Below are 20,899 nucleotides of genomic sequence, written 5' to 3' on the forward strand. Positions count from 1 at the left end.
AGACAAGCTCTGTAATCCAGGAGTGTCTGTATCCATGTCTGTCGTTGAGCTGCAGATGAGCCTGAAACCCCAGCCCCCGGGAAGACAGTCTCTCAAACCCCTGAACTGAACCTTTAGTTAGAATTCACAGAGGCAGAGCCGAAACAAGAAAACACAAACACTGTCATCAGAAGTGCTCCTGAAACCTTTAATGGACATTCTATCACCATAAAAACCTTGACAAATGAGATTTACCACCATGTACTTCATTTCTTGTGTTGGCATGAAGGTATTACACCATGAAATAAATACCTAAAAGAAACTAAGCAGACTAGAAGCTGTTCCTGATTTATTTTAACTGACACATACAGTAGATCACACAATTCTCAGGCTGCACAGTCCCCTTAAAGGAACAGAAAGAAATGTTAAGTGAAAGCTCTCAGGCTGTATTGAGGTCTTCCACGCTGTAATAAATAAACTAGAGTCCAGAGCAAAGGGCGCTCACTGTGCTGGGCGCAGAAGCTTCATTATCTGGCTCTTGGTGAGGTGCCGTGAGGTGATCAATGAGATCCGGGTTCGACTGCATGTGGCTCCACGACACGCCGACTCTTCAGCCACGCGACGCACTTAACTGCCCTCCTAGGCACTGTGGCAAAAGAGAATCGGCAAAACTGCTGGGCAGCGTGGGACTGGTTGTCTCACCTGCTCATGAGCAGATGGTCTTGTTTCCGGACTTCACCCCACACTCTAGACTCATAAACTGGACCTCAGTATGCAGCAGAATGACGATGTGGTTCACCCTTTCTGCGCCTCCTTGCCGAGAGAATAACATCAGTAATATGGCAGTAGTCGATCGGGGCAGGAATTCAGTGCTACACAGTAAAGTGGACTACAGGTTACTATCCCTGAGCACAGGCTTGTGAGCTCAGTGCCCTTGTGTACCCACAGCCAGCTGACCCACATATCACACAGCCAGCATACGGTCACTCCACACCCCAGGCTCTGCTGAATGAAGGTTTCAAGGGTACTCTCTCTAATCTGGATAAAACATTGTCATTATCGAGGTCAACTCCTCTCCGTGATCGAAGCTTCAGTACTGACATTTCTTCCTACAATAAGCCCCTCTCACTCTCAGCCACATTATTCGCGTAGTACTTCCACCACACTTGCATTAAAGCCAGCCACCCGACCGTGATGCAGACAAACCCAGTCTACTGTAAATAAGCGCCTCATCTTCCTTACAAAGGTTTTTCAAGAAAATAAGGACAATTATTTTTAAAAAAAATAAAAAAATGAAACTATAAATCACAAACCACTACCTATATCGATTACAGTACATATACAATGTAGGAAGTTGACAATAAAGACAGAAAAAAGGAACACATGAACATTTTTTTTTCGACCTGCCACAGAAGTTCTCCTTTATCTGTGCTTAAAAGAACTTCAACCTAGTAAACCAAGCGAGTGGCTCAGCTGGAGTGGTGAGAACCATGAGCCCAAGCACAGTCTGAGAGCTAGCATCAAGGGTTCGAGCCTGGGTCATACTGGGTCATGCCATTACCTTACTGTGGCTGGGATTCCCAAAGCTGCGGCACCATAATTGGCTGAGTACCACCAAGGAAAAGAGCACACAATAGGTGGTGAAACAAAGAAAAGTATAGTAACATATTTAAAAAAAACAAAAGCATGACACATGAAATGAACCTATCCAGGTTATTTGGTTATTTGTATGGTACCACAAATCTCTTTCACAAGAGATTGTTCACAAGCTTTGATGGCTACTAAACCTCTATAACTTAGAAAATAGAGGGATCACATTGCTGTGCAATTAGTCTCATATCATATAGTCTCATATACACATCTGGCTCGCCCCCTCAAGTTCATGGCTGAGCCTTCATTTAACCACAACAGCTAGAACTCACACACAGGGACACCGGAACAACAGCCAAACCACAGGGACTGACAAAGATGCACAATGAAAGACCCTGTGTGACCTGGGCCATGAAACCCCTTCTTTCCCATCATGGTACATGCCCATGAGATGTACTGTTCTATTTTCCTAGAATACATTAAATGAATCTAGGATCTAGATCAGTGTGCCCGTTTTGCAACGCCTGGTCTCCTGTCACCCAGCTCTACCGCGTGTGAAGTCATACCACACATCTCCATCAGATAACCCCTAGCTTTTCTAATGTTCCTGTAAGTGGATTCTTTGTGCTCCCCGAGTTAAAAAAAGATGTTTTGATCAATGAGCTGCAGACCAAAATGGGCCTTGTGATGTGCCTCCTAAAATGAAGAGAGCACTGACTGACGAGCCTTGGGGTTTTGGAACGCTCGCCAGCCTGGTGCCCTTTGATTTTAGGCATTCCCCACAAAACAACCCCTCAAACACCACCCCTTTCCAACTCTGATTGCACACATAAGGCCAACACTAACATACAGCGCAGATCTGGCCATACAGCACAACTGGAGACAATCCGATGCCATTCTTGATCTAATACATATGTAAGCAGTGTTACACGGGGAAAAAAACATTACTCTACAAAATATAGGCCTACCGACCAAGCAGAAAATCAAAAGCCTGAGCTGTATTTTAACTTCTCAAGTCTAAGTGTGCAAATGCATCTATAACAAGGCAGGTCTTGAAATATCATGCTCCTGGTGTTGACTTATGTAAGAGTCTGCAAGCTTATAAAGCCTTAAACTGATCAAATTGCTGTTCAAAGGGGGTCTGATCAACTCCTTTGGGTAGAGAAGATCTATTACAGGCATGTTCTCTTCTGAGGCAGAGCACAGTGGTGACAAGGCGGTGGACACGCTGAGTTTGAAAGAGGACTGAGTGCACCCCTCATATAATGCAAACTGCGCACACGCACAAATGTGCAAGTCAACATTTTTGAATTACGACCGGAAGTTAAAACTTCCAAACACCATCTGTCACCTGCCCTTGTTGTTGGGGTCTTCAGAGCATTCTGGGGAACAAAGATACAGCTCTCTGACCTGAGGGAGGGGGATCTGCATGGCAATCTGTTCTCCCTGCGGGGAGCCCAGCTTTCTCAGATTGAGTCGGATATGCGGCACAGAGCCGCAAAACCGCAACGAACCACACAGCACTCTCTTAATAAGCATTAGCCTACATCCTGGGGAAAGTCAAATATCAACAATATTACTGAACTGCACACATCTCCGTCTCGGTGCTCAGTGCTTCAATTCATGAAAGAAGCAACAGAATTGTCCCCTATTGAGGCATCTATCTAAGCTACCTTGACGTAATAGAACAATATGTATATGACACAACACTAAGCACCAAAACCGAGAGGACAAACACATCAATTACATCATGGCTTGTCTAAAAACAGAGGTTCATACAAACAGTTTATATTTCTACCACAGGGTGTAGAAAAAGCAGAACAGTGGTTCCATGTTTGAAGCACTCAGTTTAATACAGCAGTGCTCTAAATTAAGGCCCCCTTGAGCATGATACAGCACTTGCTACAGTCCGTCACGGCCACAGAGAGCAGCACTCGGAGACCTCAGAGAACCCGGAGGCTTTGGTCCGCAGAGACATAAGTGGCCACTCACAAATATTAGATGGAAAGAAAATGTTTTTGGAAGGCAAGCCTTGTGTTTGTCTTGCAATTTGTGGTTGAATGCCCAGAACAAATCAATGTTCTTTTGTGAAAAAGAGAATGTTACATAACCGAAAGCTGTGGCATGACTCAGTCCTTCATGGGGCCGGGGTGAACAGCACAGAAGCAACAGGGAGAGACAGTGGCAAGAGAAGAGAGGAATATGGAGAAGATAGAGAGGAGGAAAGGAGAGAAAAGAGAGAGGAATATGAAGACGACCTGGTGAAAGAAGGCCCTTCCAGTCCGGCACACATCTCTGCGCAAACACAGACTTCTCCAGACAACACCGGAACACAAACCAGAGGACACAAGTGGAACCTACATGGAAGTGCATTTAAAAATAAGAACAGCCTAGCCACGCTGCTGATGCTGATACACGGACGTCTTTCAAGAAACAGCTGGATGAGGACCTTGGTCAATTCACTGCATTTACCAAACAGACTAGATGGGCCTCCTCTTGTTTGTAACCTTTCTTATATTCTTAATGCCATTAAACAGGAGAGCTAAAGTAATCTAGCTGTGCAAATCTCTCATTGTTTTTGAAGAACTATCAGGAGAGTGTGGGTGTTCCTGTGGGAAGTGTCATCCCACGACCAGGGAGAAACACAGGGACGATCTGAGCTTAATGTTGTTCCAAAACGTTTTGTTGCAGGATTGAATTGTTCAAGAGCGCAAAAGCAAACAAGCTGTGCTGTGAAATGTCTACCAATATGGCTTAATTTAGCATGAAACATACGTGGATCTATTTTTACATAATACTAAAAACTGAGGCTAATGTGTAATGAATAGCCTGTGGCCAGCACAAAGAGATTCCTCTCCAACACTGGTAACACCCAGAGGTCCCTGTACTCTGTGGGGAGCAAAGAGCCATTGTCCACACCACGAACCACTGAAGAGAGGAGGGTGATCAGTTAAACAGCCCAGAACCGCAATCGCTGCTGCCCCAGTCCCTGCGGCAGAGTGTGGCACAGACCTTCCTTGTCTGACCTTGCAGCAGCTGTTTCTAGCCGCTCACTGGCTTCACTGGCCCTTTTACACTGTGAGACACAGAACTTTCGCATCATCACATGTGCACTTTAATCTGCAAGTGAAGCATTAAATTGAGCTTGCTGAGCTTTACCACTCGTCTCAGTTCATCGATTTGCCCTACCGCACATCTGCGCATTTAATACACCTTTGTCATATCTTACCAATCAACCTGGAAATCTGAAGGAATGTTTGTTTTCTTAGGGTGGGGGGGGCTGGGGATGACCCCCAGAGCACACGGGAAGAGCACACAGGTGAGAGCACCCTGATGACACGAGGCAAGCCGAACGTGGTTGTCAAGATGGGCGCTGGACTCGGCTCTTTAAGTCGTAGTAATGTACAGGACCAGCAGCCTCCTTCCACCAGCCTGAGCTAAAGACGCCATGTGTCGCCATAAAGCTGTAATCGATACCGCAACGGCACAAGGCACAGCTGCTTGAAAGCCACTCAAGACAGAGAAGCTACTTGAGATACATCCTCAGTGCAAGGCAAGCAATGTGAATGTAAAGCTACAGGAAGCTAACCATGACCAGAAAAACAAGGAGATTATGGTTAAAATTACAGCTCTCTAATATTATCCTGTTCTTCAACAAGTAAGTGAGACCAGGCTCTTCCAAAGCAATACCCTCCGAGGACAGACATGAATACCATAAACAGTAGCCACAGCTGCTAAAGAACAAGGGCCTTTCAGTGATGGCACATTCTTCAATGGCTGTCGAGGATAATGAGCCAGTATTGAACAGTTTTCACCAGGGATTCATGAGGGACATCTATCGATCAATCTTCCATGTATATCGCCTGTCATTGAGACCAACAGGACAGGCAATGCATTCCACACACAGCCTACCATGCTGGTAGTACAGTGCAGTAAAGAAAGCACAAAGTTCATACCTACTTGACTACTATGTCTTTTAGTTATATAAATTATTAGAAAACATGCAGGACTTCCAATACAGGTTACTGCATCCAGGTATGTACTTCTCCTTGTCTCATCACAGCAGTGGTTCACTAGTGAATTGAAAGGGCAAGCATATACAAATGTAAGCACTAATGTTATTACAAAAGATGAAGCACTGGCTGTTGTAAAAGCAGACAGGGATTATTAGGCTTTATATACAGTAGATGGGGGCTGTCACAGCCAGTGTCCTAGGTGAAAGTGAGCGCACTTATCTACAAAAGTCTTTTGGACGGACACCCAGCAGAAACAGCTAGTTGTACAACGCTTTAAAAGAAGCTCAGCATTTCACAAACTGGATCTCAAAGAATTCCGGCCTCTGCTCAACAGGCTGTGCACGCTGAAGTGGTATTGCTCCTATGTATCTCAACTGAGGTTTTAAATACGGACATCAAAGTTTACAGAAGTATGCAAAACTCTTAGGTTTAAAAGACAACATATGGAGCATTTAAATGGCATTTTCCTCATTTTGTTTTTTTTGCGTTTATTTTTCCATGGGCAGTGACCCAGCAGGAGAGCGAATGAGGAGGTCGTATTACCCAGGACAAATGTCAGCGCCACAAAGGAGTTTCAGAGACCAGGAAGCGGGCTGCAGGTTTGAAAGGAGGCTCTGTGCTCTCAGTAGGCCGGCAAGCTTTGTTCCTGCCACACAATGTGCTTTTCAGCAAGAGCCACTCCCCATCTGACGGCTGCTACTTGCTTCACACATACTAACAGCTTCTGCCTGTGGCTGGCAATCCTCTGCCTGTCATCGCAAATAATGAGATAATCGTTCTTAGAACAGGTACAAGTGATATTCTGACTCATGAACAAACATCAATAAACATCAATGAAACGGGATAATATAAAGAACACAAACAGGTGAGGTCCTCTATAAAATTTGTAAAGGCACGTTACATCATTCTGAGGATTTGTTTTTAATCTGTGCATCTCATAAGCAGTAAATGACCTGAACATAAGTGTTTCACTAAAAGCTATGCTCTAAGAGTTTGACATACACTGTCAACATAAAGAAATCATATAAAAATGAGATATTTTGCAGAAAAAAAACTATGGAGCATAACCAGAGGTGCATCAGCCAGAGACCAGCTCAGCTGAGCAGGAGCATTTGAGCGACAGCGACAGTCCCTGAGCTCGACCACCAGGCAGAGGCTGAACTCTCACAGGCGGAGCGGCAGACACGTGACTGACAGCCACCTGTGCCACTGTCACAGGCAGACACGCTCCCTCTTCCTGTCACAGAAACTCTGAACCTACCAGAGCAGCCGACCACAGGAATGGAAACAGGGCTCACGGGTAAACAGCGCTGTAGAAGAGGAACAAATGGAGGCAAGGTCGCTGTACACATTTACTCAAAAAGGTAACAAAAAAAAATATCCAGCATCTGCTTACCTGCAACTCATCAAAACTTGAAATGGTGCCAACTGCTCCCTTCCACTAATACTCTTGGTTATGTACTTCGTTCAAACATGTTTTCTCATAGCTTTCTTTGCTTTTCATTTCTACATTTTCAAGCCCACGCTGTGAATATCTGCCTCCCAATGACCGCACACACAGATCCTTGCACAAGATGCAGGGCCAAGCTACCAGTCGCTGCCCATGTTTGAACTGGGGATTCTGTGCTTCCTACAACCACACCATCTCTGTGTTCACTTTGCTCTTTTCACAATGGCAAGGCTCAGGGCTTCAATTACTGTTTTGGAACATGACAAGGCACATATTTAACACACACAAGATGATTTAAAGTCACTGTTACAAGAAGTGACACATTTCACTTTGGTTCTGGCTGGAAATTAACGATGCCAGACAGGTCTGTCAGAGACCCAGGGATGAGGTGCAGTGTATACGCTTCTCTGACACACCTGCTCTAATGAGCACTGGCTCACACAGCAGGATGAGCTGAAAGACAATCCTGCACAACCCATGAAATCCACAGTGCTCCTCTCACTCACCGTTTTTACAGAGATATAGTAATACTCATTTTGACTGATTACTAATTTCATTTGGCTGCCACTTTTTTCTAAAAAAAAAAGATTTTCACACAGATTTATACAGCAGGGTATTGTGATTTAGAGTTATTTTGAAACCTAAAAATCTATCCCCACACTCATATCCAGTGTTAATCCTCGCTTGGATCTAGACTTAAACCAAAACCTTAACTGTAAAAGTCAGATCTTAACTCTAGTACCATCCCTATACCTAACCCAAATCTTAGCACTATGATCCTAATCCAAAATCCAATCCCTAACCCTAACCTCAAACCTAGCTCTAGCCCTAACTCGCACATTAAACATACATTCAATATGTTGCTTTTCTGTTTTACCAGTTCTATTCGCTAAAATTCTGAAGTTCTTAAGACCTGAAATGGGATAACGCAAAGCATCTCCATATCAGATAGACAGCAAAAGCCAAGTAGTGATGATGACCACAGGACTCTCCGGTGGCGTTAATAGCAGAGGTCCCAGTCGAATTTGCAGTATACAGGAACATTTGCAAATGAGATGGCGCCATTTGCATCTACACAGCCTCAGATGCTCAATCCTCTGAAAAGAAATTCAAAGTTTACCATTTTGCTACACACTAAACAATTCTACCTCAAGTGTCCAATTGAACTCTAAGATAAGGGTTTTCAGGAAACTATAATATGTATTGGTAAACTGCCATGAGCTAATAATCACACACAGCACAAAACTAACACAGCAGAGGAAAATCAGTTTACTAGCATTGCAGTGCTGTTTGCTATTGAAACTGCATTAAAGCCATGAACCACAAGGAATCCCAAGACTGTCAATGGCCCAGAGCTGCAGGCTGTGTGTGAGAACATCAGGAGCAGAGAGGTGCTTACTGTGATTAACACATCAAGAGGTCAGAGAGGCCCCAGCACTGGGGTGAAGACGGGGTCAGGGTTGCTGGGGGAAACTGCTCATCGCCCACAGAGCACTGGAAAAACACATTCTAGCAGTTCGCTCTGACACAGCTCTCGCACACAATGGAGAAACTGGTGCTGCCCCTCAAAATGCCCTGCAGAGCACATCACTCACATCACTGAAGATTCCCCAATCTGCAAACATAGTAGGAGGCTGTGTGACCCCAAAGGCTAAAGCAGAAGGGAAAGTTGAGGAAAGTGAGGCAGAGGTCAGAGGTGAGGAAGTGAGGCAGTGAATAGAACTAAGGAAGAAGGACAAAAACAGGTTCCCTCAGGTCAAAACGTTTACAGAAGCTTCTTTCTACACCAGTCTCAAAGCAATGCAAATCTTCAGTCTGACCAAGTGCCAAATATGCAGGCAGCAAAGAAAGACTTGTTTTTGCTGAAACAAGGCAGAAATCTGCATTCAGTCCTTATTTAAACTGAAGTATCAAAAAATATATCCATAGCAGACATGCAGCATTAAGACAAGCCTCCCTCATTGTGCACATTGTCCTCACAGCTCACAGAACTTTCAACTCAGAGATTAATGCAGAGTCTGCCTCAGATAGCAACATGTGAAAACAAAGTGCTGTGAAGCAGAAGATGAGGGGCCAGGCTGAAGAATTCACCTGCAAGTCTTCTTCTTACTTTAATATTCCCAAGCACTTAAAACAGTAGCTAGCCACACCCAGGCTTTAGAATAACACAGCTCAGGGGCAGAAAAATACACACCCATAATTACACTCTGATAGCATGCAGAGAGGAGGGTTAACATGACACGTCAGAGGAAAGGAGAAGGGAAGAAGGTGAAGGCAGCCCTAATTTCGGTTTAAAGTTGTCAACTCAGACCCGAGCAGTCAGCCGCAATCCTGGCTACGCAGACAGTGACAGCACAAGAGAGCAGCAGCTCTCCACTCGTTTAACCTTTGCAGACCAACATTAAAAGGTGTGCTGCGAATACGGGCATGACTGCAGAATAAAGTCTAGCAGTGCAGACTGAATCTATGGCAAGGGAATAGAACTTTATAAAGCAGATGACATTTAATAACAAAATCATAAGAACACCATGGTCTGTAAGTGTTCTATGGTTTTCCACTCCGGTAGTCCTCTATTGTAGTACTGGTACTATGGACATGGTTCTACACATGTTGGGAGTGTCCAGAGCTGGTTTCATTTTAGAAACAGGTTTCCTCCACACTAAATAAGGATCTTCCCTCTTCCCTGCTCTCGCCTACTACTCGCTTTAGGAGGATTCTAATCTTGGCCTCCTGCAGTGGTAGACATTTTGTTGGCTAGACTCACAACAGCTCAGTAGATGTTGCCTTTGCATTGGCAACATCTCGAGTTCTCCCCTTGACATCACCTAATCCTGTCCTGTCTTGACGATCTTTAAACAGAGCTTTCAGCTGCTCACTTCCATGGTGTCAGGGGTGGGGGCAGAGGAGGCTTGAAGTGTCGCCACCAAGAAGTCCAAATTTGTATTGTTCAGTGCTCCTGACACCACTGGCAGATGTTTGTTTAGGACACTTTTGATTGCAGACTTAGAAAGGTGAGAACCACTGAGTGTAAGAAAGGGGTAACACAATTTTAATATAATGTTTGTTCTTTTTTTGTTCCATTTTTGAAAATATAAACTCATATCTGGCTCACAAATAAAGGAAACCACAGTCAAGCAAAGGTAAAGAGTATGATAAAGCAACAATAAATTCACCGTGTTTCGACCTAGGTCAAGATGTGCTTGTTTTCTAAGGGAGTGGTATATTTATCAGATATCAAAACACAGCAACACACAAGGCGACGCGCAAACAGAGCAGGCTGAGGCAGGCTCCGGCCACAGGACAGAAGAAAACTGCACAGGACTCACAGAGAGCTCCCTCACTTGGGCCCTGTCTGGAGCACACACCTGATTCGCTGAGCACTGCTTTCTAAAGAGATCAGCAAGACTAACTGGCAGCAACAGGGCACGCTACCCGCAGCTAATTATTAATCTCGTTAACAAGCGTGGTGAGACTGTTAATCACATTCCCCCCCTGATTAAAGCAATAGCAGACCTGCCCTGGCTTTGAGTTAGCCACACTCAGCATGCCTGCCTACAAACTCTCAGGCGTCAGCCCTGACACTCCAAAGAGAGTTTGATCAGTGGGCCTTTTTTCATTTCTAATAAGTCCACCTTTGTACAAGCAAATGTAGATCAGGGGAAAGCCAACTTGCAGTCTAGTTTTATGTGTGTTTGTTCTTTAAGAGATATTTGAATGAACTGCAGAAAATAAAATGTTTAATTATTTCCTGGTTCCTTACTGGGTAGAAAAACAACTGGATTTTTTATCTGTTCTGTTCTTATCTGAAGTAACGCTTTACTAGAAGTTCACTGTAATGTTCTAAACCTGTACAGCTAGAGACATATTCAAGTGCACAATGTCATCTTCAGAAAGGAGTCTTCAATATAAACATCCTACATATTAGGTTTGAGTGGGAAACTTCATAGCTCAAAGGCAGATCCACAGCAGAAACTTTGTGTTTTCTCTTCTTTCTTCTTTTGGGTGTGCAATTAACCTGTACTTCATTTTTGATATAAGTCTCCTTAAAGGCTAAACTAGTGAAAGTGCTCCAAGTGCAGGTTGGGCTCTAGGATACAGCCATCACAAATTGGGCCTGGGTAATGTCACTGACTGCCTGCAACTGGGGTTCCTAAAGCAGTGACAACTGGCACAGTCATCATTGCCAGGAGTAAAGCTGGAATTAGAGGGCTAAGGTTCTCTCAGCTCCCAACAATACAGTGACCCCATCAAGCTTACAGTGATGTCATCGAGATGGTGTGCCTCTCCTCCAATCAGTGATGCCTCTCCGTTGTGCAGTTTGTGGAGTCTCAAAAGATGAATAGCTTCATAGGTAGGTGGGCTGGAGGAGCTTGTTTATACCAAATCATTCTTCTTACGCGAGGACTGTAGTCGTAGCCGAGCTAAACAGTAAAGGCTCAATCCCTATTCCCAAATTTGTTGAGTAGATGATAAAAAATAGACATTTTAAATTACAAAAGGAAATACCTTTAGTACTCTCACCCTTTTTGACATCTACATTTTTAGATTTAAAAATTACCATAAGAACACTAACCACATTTTTCTCAAGTTGTTCATTTAAACCTGTTAAATACCCAACATAACAGATAGCTTCCCAACTTTTAAATTGTTTTCTACCCGCTGACAGCTACAAGCATTGCCATGATGCAATTAAAACCTCGGCAAATTGCAGTTACATAAATGTGAGAGGTGTGTAATAAAGTGCACAACAGAAAGACTGCAAAGATACTACTCTCTCATGATTTAACTACACAAAGTGATGCAGCACAGGTACTTTCAAACAATCATCACATACAAAAGGTTGTCTATCCTCAGCAAGACTATGTTATTAACTATATAAGATACATCAAACTTTTATGTTTCTATAGTTGCTTACAGAAATGAATACCATTTAAATATGTCAACTTCAAAAATAAGGACAGCAAAATTAAAATGTGAAGTATGACAAGATCAGATTGTTTTAAACTTCAGCCTGGAAAATGAAAAGTTTTAACACATTAACAAGATCTGTTTTTTACCCCACAGAAAATGGAGCCTTTTTCTTCTTATAACTGAAAACAATCGGACAGAATGGGACTAGAGACTGGAAAAGAAACGCTGGGAGTTGAGATCAGCAGGGGCTACAGCCTGGCCCTGTGGATAGAGAGAGTCCCGTTAACTGGGTCGGTCTGTTAACACACACACTGCAGCACTTCCTCTGTATAAACACCAGCCTCAAGGGTGCAGCAAAGTGGAGGAGGATTTAGGAAATTCACACTCTACAATGAATAGCTACAGTATGTAGTGTAATAGAGCTTTAAGACTACTCTATTAGAAGTGTACCTCTAACAACGTCCATAGCACTACTATTGTGGAACAGTGGGTTCATTCCTTCTATGCAGAATCCTGCCATACATGAACCCAGTCAAAGAGTGAAACCGCCCAGTTATCCTTGATAGCTTCAACAATGAAAGATGCGTTTGTGCCCTCTCCATTGAGCAGTGTTGAGTTGCAGCTAAACTGCCCGTGTGTCACTGTGATACGTCGGGGCTCAGTGTAATGGGAGTGTAATGCAGCCCAAGGCCCGTCAGTCTCCAGAGCAGTGGGCTCCATAACAGCCCCATAATTATATCAAAGGGCTTTTATCTCTTCCTGTGCATTCCTATTTTCCACCAGAGAGAAAGCCAGGCAGTAGAGATGCACCACTGGGACCTCCCAGATCCACTTGCTTTCAGCTTCTTTGAGCTCAGACTCATAAATCTATTATGAAGGAATGAGGGATGCAGAGCTGTGTTTTTTTACCAGCACTAACAAAGGGAGTAGAGCCTCAAAAGCAGACCGTGGCGCGGTGGGCTAGATTTTGAAAAGGGCTTACAGAGTCAGAAGGAGGGAGATTGAAACCTGTTCTTTGCAGATAGCAAAGCGCTTGTACTCGAGCCAACACCAGGTGCTGAATACTTTGTGCTCAGTACCTTATTTTGCTAAATCTGCATTAGCAAGTTTGTGGAAAACAGAGCTGCTTTCCCGATCTGTAGGTGCAAAGTGTACAAGTCTGCAGCTCTTAAATGCAGGAATGGATCTAACTGCTGAGATGATGGACAGGGGGCTATCCCCCTTCCTGTCAAAGCAAGGCCTGCTAACATGCAAGGGTCCTGGAGAGCCGCTGGTGCCCAGCAACAGGCAGCTTATGAAGAAACCGATACCGGTGCTGGGAGGAAGAATGCATTTACAGAGGCCACAACACAGTTTTTATTAGGGATTAGACTTTTTTTTACCTCTCTGCTCTACTTCTGTTTCCTAAACCTGCACAACCTGACACCCCAGAACATCTAGTCCAAGCAAGAATCAAAAAGCTGAAATTGTAACAGCCCACTCCAGTCTGGCAGTCACAGCTGTTCTGACTATTTTCTTTGTTTTTTCTAATATTGTTATATTAAAAAACAGCTGAAAAGACAAGCACTGAAAACAGACCTTCGCTTTACAGTGCCTCCCTCTACTGCCCTGTCATTTTATGTCATTTATTTCGGTGATTTGTGGTTCTAAAAAACAGCACCCAGCTTTAATTCCACTTTCTGATTCTACCACACTTCTCTGCTCCTGACAGCGATCAGCAATCAGCAGGCTCGTGACACAACAACTCCTGGACTCCAGGTGTCGAAAAACCAGAGTGCTGTCATTTCATGAAAAATGAGAAAAACTGAACAGCCTCCTGAGACAGAATGCATCATACTGAGTCGTAACCTACCCCAGACCTAAAACAAGAGCCGACACAAAACACACAGGCATCCGACATCACCCAGCGCCAGACACTGATGGCCCTGCACACACTCACACCTAGGCTGTGCTCCAAGCAGAAAGGCACGACACAACGGGACAGATCCTCCGCATGCAGCGTGTGCTGGTTTTCATATTCCATGCCTCTATGCTTCCACCACATTGCGGAGCTAAAGAACAGGATGGAAAATCACATAAAGCCTAATAACATCACATTGCATACAAATATTTACTGGAACCCAGCATTCAGACCTAGTCCAGGAGCACTGTGCAGCCTATAAGACAGATGACTGCATACTCACTGCATAAAGAAGCAGCACTGTTGTGCTATTTCAGACCATCGATCTGTAGTCATTGGCATTCTTTACTGATTAATTTGCTCTTATAGATAAACTGCAAAGATCCGAGTAAAAATATTTGACTGATACATTCATTTGTTCATTGACTAAAATTACTGGACACAGCCCAGACTTCCCTTGCTCTTGGGAAAAGTGCTGAAAACAGTGCCGAGGTCCATGTACCCTCTTTGGCACAAGGATTATTACAACACCTGGCCCACAGACAGCCCGCCTGATCTGCATTGTTACTCACACAGTGACTAATGAATAACGAAACGGTCATTTCATGTGCAGCACTATGCAGTCAGCATTTTGTCGTTTTTGACTTGACCTCTTATACCCATAAAGGTTTTCGGTTCTAACTTTCAAGTTTCATTAAAACATTTTCACTTTATGTGTTCACAGTTTAAAAACTGCGTATACATAATTTGTTATGCACCAAAAGGGGACATCACTGGAAGGGAGTGAACACCTATGCCTATGGATGTGTAAAGTTTAGTCACACCTGCCCATCGGGCTGTGAACTGTCTTGCAGGCCAGTACTCAAATGCTGTCCTGGGCCTTTACAAGTCTTGGTCTGCAGATATTTTTTTTTTTGTAGAAACCCAATAAATACACAGATAAGGGAGTTATGTCAAGGAACGTTTAATGAGAATAAGAAAACAATGCAGACAACACACATAGTGCGCCACTGCGGGATACAGTGTGACAAGGAGAATGGCCCACGTCTTGCGTCGTTAGGACTCACAGGCTAAAGACATGAGACCCTTAGGCCTTCTGAAGTGGAAGGGATGGAGAGCACATCTTAAAGATGCTGCACCTTCATGAACCTTTCCCCTGACTGCGTGCTACAATAAGGGCTCAGCGGCAATAACGAATGAAATAAAAATATTCGACTCATCTACGATAAGAATGACAGCCATTCCGGAAATCGCAACCTGTGTGATTAGCCGTCGCACCGCCCGAGCGCGCTGTTCCGTCTGCCGTCGCTGCCCTTCTTGCACTCACACCGCTTCAGGAATCACACACACACGCAGGGCTCTCACAGACCTTAAACTCGCATATAACTGACTCCCTTCCTATCTCTTCTGAAGAATCTGTGATGGGAACAAAAAGGCGCAAGCGACACAGAGAACAGTGTATAAAAAAAATGATTTCTGATTCTGCAAAACCTCGGAGGGCCGCCTGATGATAAATGTGATAAAAAAAAGAAAGAATCTGACTTCGTAGGGTTAAGTCACCGCCCTCAGCAACACCAGGGGCGCCCCAAGCCAGGAACTCCTGAGAGTTTTAGAAGAAAACGGAAAATGTGATACGGGTGTGTGTTTGGGATTTGTCATTAAATTAAAAAGACAAGGTCGTTTTTGCTAAAACCACAATCAGAGCGTCTTACCTTAAAGCACGGCAGATGTCATGTTATCAGCCATGCTGAATCCAAAGGCAGAGGGTGTGCAATGAGTCAGAAGAAACGAACCGGCGTGTTTTGTGCCCAGAGGAAAACGACTCGGCTATCCAAACAGCATGGGCAGCGAGCAGCAGTGTCGTTAGTAAATACCGGTAGGTAAGAAGACTTGTACAAGCCTAAATAGTCCACAATGAGGTTAAGGTTATGTGAGTCACCCTATAACATAAAACAAACTGAGAACACAGGCACAGCTTCCTTCTGAACCTAAGGGAGATGTAATATTTCTTTTTCAACTGGATCAATTCAATCCTCTTCCGTCAGTTATAACAGCAGTTGTCGTAGGCTGATGTAGCCAATATCCTTCTCGCCATGGGTCGTACCCAGCAACGGTACAGTTTCAAAAATGTGTTTCTTAGGGGTCGAATCCGTTTTTGTATCACGCAGTCCCCAGCAGGAACAGCCCCAGTGTGCGAGGTGATCGTTTGCAAAAACACGGTCAAGCTCGTCAAGTGCTTGATCCAGCTGTGGTTTCAACACACAAAACGATACAGCGACCACAAGGGATGAGTCTGAACGGTCCACTGTCTCGGCCACGCTGGGTGGAAACCAAGGTTTCCGGTGATCCCAGAAACCAATGAGTTAACAGTTCTCGCTCAGAGGGCAATCGGCGATGATGATGTGTGGTGTGTTGTCAATTCCAACATCCCCTCTCTCTCTCGCTTCACTCACCCCCGACTAGGGCGGAGCATCCGAAAAATCACCTGGACGATTTCAGAACAACAGCTCTCTCCCCGTTTTCACCGCTTTGCTGGCCACACGTCTCAGGGGTCTTACAGGCCTCTTATGGTCTTCTTCTCTACCAAATATTCTGCCTTTTTTCTGCTTCTTTCTCGCACCGCTGTGAGACTCTCTCTCTCTCTCCCGGTGACTCCCCGGTCTTTCTCCGAGACACACGCGGCCACAGCTGACAGTGACGTCACTCGCGATAACATTCCCCGCCCCTCTGCCCTCAGACGTGAGCGCGCACGCCTTAGTGAGCGTGTACGTGTAAGAGGTGGGATCAATACGGCAATTTGAGCCACGGGAGAGTCGGAAGATATTTGATAGTCACTGGATGGGCGTGAAAATTAGTATTTGATTCTAAAAAAAAAACATTTTAAATCCCGATTGCGTTTCTGATAAAGAACACAAACAGAATAACCTGTTTTATATCAAATGTAAACTCACTGTTGGTAAAAAAGAATATGTAGTGATGCCTGTCTACAAGTCTGGTCAAGAATAAATTTATAAATGCAGGCTTAGAAAAGAACATTTGAGTAATTTAGCAAAACAAATCTTAAACAATGATTTAGTGGAGGAAAAAAATCAGCACAATCCATACTATGGGCAAGCTGTGATGCCTAGATGAGCTCCAATGCTCCTGCATCAACTCCAGGTCTTACAGGAACTAATCATGTTTTTTTTTTTCCCAAGTTTACAGTCCTCTAGTTCCAGTTTCCAGACTCTCCCACCCATTAATCACCCATCACCCCTTCCTGACTCCACCTCAGACCCGTCTGCCCTTTCGTGCCTGCTTCCCCTGTGCATCTCAACTGTCCACCATTCCTCTTTCTATTTTTCACTTATATAATTATCAGCCACTTATCTAATAAACCCTGTGATTCTTCACTGCTGATTGAACTCTGAAAATAATTAATTTGCCGTGCCCTTTTTCCACCTACGGGCCTGGTGTAACTCACGAACAGTAAATATGATGTAGATTTACTATACAGTAAGCCTATTGCTTAGTAATGTTTTCAACAAACAATTACATAAAATATGTTTTTATCTTCTGTTGTAAACTCAGTTGTCTCTTTCTACAATAAGATAATTTTTGGTGAAGTAAATGAGGGAGACCTAGTCCAGCAGCATCTGTCCCCATTTCCCCTGTCCTCTGTGGAATAATACATCCCATGACACCCTTCCACACAAACCTCACAGAGCCACTCTCCACAAAAACACTTATTCAAAGGCTCGCTGGCACGCAAGCACTGGCCATGTTTTTCCACTTCAGTGCAACCTCCATTCTGGTGTGCTAATTCTGTCTGGCCCGGGAGAGCAACTCTGAATGCGTGGCCCATGAAAATTTAATCCAGACAGAAACCTGAGACTGGCTGAGGAGCAGGGTGGAAAAGCAACGCTCTCCTCATCCACCTGCCTGACCGCTGCGGGAGGAGTGATGAAGGAAGAAAGAGAGGATGGAGAGAGAGAGGAGGGAGAAGAGGACGAGGACAGAGAAGGTGTACTAGAGATGGAGAGAGAGCCGAAGAAGCTGACAAACGGGCTGTGAGGGGGAGGAATCTAAACAGAAAATAAGAACAAATATTCAAACAAATAGTGAGGAAGGCCAATATAATCACTGACTGTTATGACCATCCCTTGCACAATTAATGTGAGGTCCTTCTACCAGAGCATTGATTTAGAATACCAGATTTAACTTGTGCAATAGGACTAAGTTATCCTTTATTCCCATGGCTAATTACCTGCTTAATCTGGACAACAGATTGTATATTTTAATTTTTTGCATCATGTATCTTAGGTATCTATCTCATGCACTGAAGATCCAATTTGTTTTTTTCTTAATTATAAAGGATACGTAAGCCACTAAAACATGTTTTTCTTCATTTTCTGCATGCATGTCTCTTATTTGTAGACGTCTCTTAAATGTATTATGCGTTGTTTTATATCTGGTACCTGACTGCAATGCCAATTTTCCATCTGGTGCAATAAAGGAAGGAAGTGGGACGGAAATAGACTGCCATGGAGGAAAGCAGAGGAGACAATGAGGGTTCAGCCCCTCTGAGCCAATGTTTTATAAACTGTCCAAACACCCCAGCCCTGGGAAAGCTAGTCTTACTGCAGCAAATGAAGCAAGCTGTTACAGCGTTCTCTGTCTGCTGGCATTGAACCTCTGCTGCTCAAACACTGAGCCAGAGGCCACACACTGACATAGGCAGACACACGCTCACGAGCCGCAGCACTGTTTCAGACAAGAACACGCAGGGACACAGAAGTGTGCAACCTACTGAACGGACTGTTCTTTCACTCAGTAATTAAGTGCATTTTGTTACTGTGCCCTGGAAATGGAGAATGAGGCACTCGGATAATGATATTGTGTCACTGTCCTGAATGTTTGTAAATGTTTTGCTGATTGTTATTGCTTTGGCAACGCTGTAATTCATCAGTCATACCAATAAAGCTCTTTGAATGTGAATAGTTATCAGTCTTAGTAGTTTGTTTGTTTGAGAATTTCTTGTATTTCAGTCAATAACCATGTTATCCACCCGAGACCCAGAAAAAGACAGGAGGTGTGATGAGTTTATTTCTCAAAATTGGGAAACTGAAGAATGTACTGAGTAAAGACATAGACAGACATTTTCAATCCAGTAAGGGATAATTTGTAAAAGCAGAGTGAGTCCTTCTCACAGCTATTTTTTCTATCAATACAGCCTGTAAAAAGCCTTGCAAAATATTTATTTTATCCTCCCAAGAACAAAAAGATGTTGAAATGTTACTTTCAACATCAGGCACTAAATCTAGTATGTAACTCTATTCAAAGCTATTGTTAGCTGCTATATTGTTTATAAAAGCCTGTATTTCCTCAAATACAATCTGAAAGTAGCTTTGAAATGTTTTTAAAGCAGCATAACAGTGTAGAAATTGTGTAGATGGACACTTTTTTGTAGAAAAACGTTTAAGTATATTCAGCTTTTTCCTTAGGACAGCGTGTTCTGTAGCTTTATCTAAATTTCATTTTTAAAGCTGTTTCCACAACACAACAGATAGATCTGAATGATGGGATATAAGTTAGATTTGACTGTTTCACCATATCAGAAAGTAGAACTGTCTAATTAAATGTCTAATTCTCCTTTGCATATATTGCCTTAATCTAGTGTGTTATTAGTGTTTTTTCTATGCAGCCACAAGGTGGCAATATCTTACAATATCAAATTAATATCAGCCATTTCCCTATGTAGGCATGATAGAGAACTACAACAGTAATTTCTGTGACATAGATATTGAATTCATTCACTGAATCATCGTGGGATTACCAACTTTTTATCCTTTCCAACACTCTCTGCATTTCCTTTTTCTTTAGTGACAACAATCTTCTGTAGATCCATGTCACTTTTTATACTGTAAAGCACACAGGCATATACACACTGCAGGTCCGACTAAGTTGGGATTGCAAGTAAAGTAATGAACAGCCAATTATCTAAATTGTTGGAGGCTTTTGGAACAGCAACCACTGGTTAGGGCTGCCCCAGTAGGAAAATACCTGTGGATAGTCCCTCTCCTCTATCTGGAACAAGTGACAAAGCAGTGGTGAAGGAAAGGAATAGGTTTCTAAGTCTGTGCAGAAGCTAAACCAACAAGCAGTTTTTGGAACATTTCTTTTAAAAAGGATTTAGTTAAAGTTATTTTTTAAACCTAATCAGTCAAGTCATAGGTGCAGGGTTCTAATCCTTGAGGACCAGAACCAAGCAGGTTTTCTAGGTCTATTTAAATCATCAAATGATTGAGACCTTTGAAAATAATTAACCTGGTCCAATTCAGCTAATGATCAGGTCAACTATGTCATTAACAGTAAAAATGGAATAACACCTTGCAGAGCCTTCCAAAACAAAGCTGTGTACCACAGATTTGGCTGTGTGTGTACTTGCTTTTAAAATAACACTTCACCTCATAAAAGTAATTTGTAGCAACTTCTTCACAACTAATTGGTTAAAAACTAATAACATGAATAACTTGCAACTGTAACTGACTACATTTTATAAGCACATCTCCAGAACTGACAAGAAAATTCCACTACATTCTCCAGCTTCAGATTTGTACCCTCCTTGTCCTGTACTAAAACATCTGTCCATCTGCAAGCTGAACACAGATGCTGTCAGCAGCTGAAACACCTCCAGTCTCAGCTCTACACACTCCATTCTCCCTAATAAAAAAAATCAACATATTTACAAACAGGTCAGAAACAGCACCTACCTGGTAGATTTACATTTCCTTATACCTGCTAGTCCTGCATGCCACACTGGTGTCACTTTTCAATATACTTTTCTAATAAAAGGGAAGCAACTCTGAAATGCCCTGTGATCTCAGCCTGTCACCACGGAAATGTCTGTGATGTCACAACTCTGGTACTGTGACATCATCAGTTGCTTGCCTGCGCAATTTAAGATTTTGACTAATTCATCATACTGTAAGAGAGTTCATAGCATTCCACTACACAGCATGAGGGACCTATATCAGCCACCCCTGATATAACCCTTAGATGACACATAGCAGC

At 43.4% G+C, this 20,899-nt stretch overlaps 1 protein-coding gene across 7 annotated transcripts in view; it reads right to left on the bottom strand.

Moving 5' to 3' along the window:
* LOC102697420 (serine-rich coiled-coil domain-containing protein 2) overlaps nucleotides 1–20,678 on the bottom strand; it is a 98,174-nt gene extending 77,496 nt beyond the window's left edge. For 5 of the 7 annotated variants that reach the window (XR_001478384.2, XR_001478383.2, XM_015346719.2 and 2 more), the window contains exon 1: nucleotides 20,599–20,678. The gene's annotated coding sequence lies outside the window, so the exon portion shown is untranslated. Of the gene's footprint in view, nucleotides 1–6,128; nucleotides 6,335–15,558; nucleotides 16,552–20,598 lie in introns of those variants that run through there. The other 2 variants (XM_015346720.2, XM_015346721.2) reach the window with 2 other exon arrangements.
* Between the last annotated feature and the right edge of the window lie 221 nt (nucleotides 20,679–20,899).

This window comes from Lepisosteus oculatus, chromosome 4, assembly GCF_040954835.1.
Source record: "Lepisosteus oculatus isolate fLepOcu1 chromosome 4, fLepOcu1.hap2, whole genome shotgun sequence".
Lineage (NCBI taxonomy): Eukaryota > Metazoa > Chordata > Actinopteri > Semionotiformes > Lepisosteidae > Lepisosteus > Lepisosteus oculatus.